At 45.5% G+C, this 2,601-nt stretch overlaps 1 protein-coding gene across 1 annotated transcript in view; it reads right to left on the bottom strand.

Annotated features, from left to right (window-relative positions):
- Positions 1 to 2,601, bottom strand: part of ADAMTS17 (ADAM metallopeptidase with thrombospondin type 1 motif 17) — a 432,408-nt gene that overhangs the window by 57,945 nt on the left and 371,862 nt on the right. The window lies entirely within an intron of this gene.

Here is a 2,601-nt window from a genome sequence, read left to right as displayed (position 1 = left end):
GCCAACTAGCTCAGAAGCAACAAAGCCCACATGGAAGAAGCACACCAGAATGTGTGACCACGAGCTGTCGAAGGGATCGGGTGTCAGGCATCAAGGAACAAGAAATGATGTCATTGTAAATGTGGGTGAGTGCAGAGTGGAGACTCAGAGTCCATCGGTTGGCAACTGAACACCCCCTTGCTGAGGGGTTTTGGGGAGGAGATGAGCTAATCAGGGTGCAGGGTAGCAATGATGAAACATACAACTTTCCTCTAGTTCTTAAATGCTTCCCCCTCCCCAATGTCATGATCCCAATTCTGCCTTGCAAATCTGGCTAGACCAGAAGATGTACATTGGTACAGATAGCAACTGGAAACACAGGGAATTCAGGATAGATGACTTCTTCCGGACCAGTGGCGAGAGGGGCAAGGCCTGGAGGGTGAAGGTAATGTAGGGTAGAAGGGGGGAACCAATTACAAGAATCTAACTATAGCCTCCTCCTTGGGGGATGGACAGCAGAGAAGAGGGCGGAGGGAGATGCTGGACAGTGTAACTTATGACAAAACTATAATAATTTATGAATTACGAAGGGTTCATGAGGGAGGGGGTAGTGGGGAGGGCAGGGGGAAATGAGCAAATGATATTAAGGGCTAAAGTAGAGGGCAAATGTTTTGAGATTGGCGAAGGCAACAAATGTACCTATGTGCTTGACTCAATGGATGTATGTATGGACTGTGATAAGAATTGTAAGAGCCCTCAAAATAATTAAAAACAAAACAAAACTGTGTAAAAGAAGTCAGTAACAAAATTTCAAAATTGTTTGAAACAAATACAAATGAAACACACTAACATACTAAAACTTTAGGGACAGAGCAAAAGTCGTACTCATAGACCAATTTATAGCAATAAATACCCACATTAAAAAGGTTAATCAATATGTTACCCAACATCTCTACTAATTCAAAAAAGAGCAACAAAATCAGCCTGCAGCTAAAGAAGATAATTAATAAAGATTAGAATAGGGAAGATAGCGACAGAGTGACACGCACCAGAGGGACTCCGCAGAATCCAGCCCAGGAGAGCTGCTTAGAGGGAACTTTAACACAACTAGAACACAGGAGGAGCATCATAAAGATAAGTAGGCACAGACCCACGGGGTTTTGAGGGGCTGGAGGCTTTTGGCTTACCCCAGTGGAAGCCGGCTGGGGCATGACCTTGACCCTGCCACTGTCTCTGCCGGAGCCGGGACCATTTGGTGTCCGTAGGGGGGCTTGGTCTCAACACAGCCACAGTTTGCCCACGCCGGCCTCAGGGCAGGGATCGGGGTTCAGCTACAGTTTTGCTTTTGTTTACATCTCTGCTCTCTGTTCCCCCACAGTCCTGGAGGTCTACGCACGGGCCTTTTCTCGGCACTGCCACAGCTTGCCACCGCCGCTTCGGGGTGGGCACTAAACCCTCGCAGCTTCATGGGCAGGGATCGGGGTTCAACTACATTGTTGCTTTTGTTTACATCTCTGCTCTCTGTCCCCCCTGGTCTTTGAGGGCTGCACAAGGGCTTTTTTCTCGGCTCAGCTGCGGCTTGCCGCTGCTGCCTCGGGGCGGGGACTAAAACCTTGCAGCTCCACAGCTGGGGACTGGGACTCAGCTGCATAGTTGTTTTGTTGCCCTCTCTTCCCTATATTCCTGCACAGCCTAAACGGTCTTACTTTTTAATTTTTTCTCTTCTTTGTCTCTGTCCTGTTCTCTCACACTCCACTGCTGACCTCCAGACCACTTCCCTTAGCCAAGGGCATTTATGCCTCACCACACCTAGCTAGGAAGGCTAGGGAAAGCCCTGCTTTCCCTCCACAGAATACTCTGCCCAAACAACTAGAGGATGAACAACTCTACTGCAAAAGGAGTGCGTACTGGCACAGATCAGAGATGAAATTAGGAAATTTCTAGAAACCAACGACAATGAGCACACGACGTACCAAAACTTATGGGACACAGCAAAGGCAGTTATCAGAGGAAGTTTTATAGCAATACATGCACACCTGAGAAAGGAAGAGAGACTCATGATTGATATGCTGGCACAAAATTTACAACAATTAGAGCAGAGTCAGCAGGACAATCCCACTAATAGCAAAAGAAAATAAATTATAAAAATCAGGACTGAGATTCAGGAGAGGGAAAATCAGAAAACTGTGGAAAAAAATAATGCTGCTAAAAGTTGGATTTTTGAAAGGATAAACAGAATCGATAGACAACTGGCAAACCTAACCAAAGAAAGGTGGGAACAAATTTCAATAGCAAGAATAAGGGACGAAAGAGGGGACATTACAACAAACCCACATGAAATCAAAAGGACAGTTACACAGTACTATGAAGGATTGTACTCCAATGAATTCAACAATTTGGAAGACATGGACAAATTCTTGGAAAAACAATCCCTCCCTATACTATTCCCGGTGGATGTCAGAATCTCAACAGACCCATAGCAATAGAAGAAATAGACAAGGTTATCAAGGGATTACCAACAAAAAATCCCCTGGACAAGATGGCTTCACTGGAGAATTCTACCAAGCATTTAGGGAAGAACTAACACCAATCCTACACAAACTCTTCCAGAGCATAGAAAAA

The sequence above is a fragment of the Echinops telfairi genome, unplaced genomic scaffold, assembly GCF_000313985.2.
Source record: "Echinops telfairi isolate 266 unplaced genomic scaffold, ASM31398v2 ScPeMD7_7409;HRSCAF=8447, whole genome shotgun sequence".
Lineage (NCBI taxonomy): Eukaryota > Metazoa > Chordata > Mammalia > Afrosoricida > Tenrecidae > Echinops > Echinops telfairi.
This window is presented reverse-complemented; position numbering and strand designations above follow the sequence as displayed.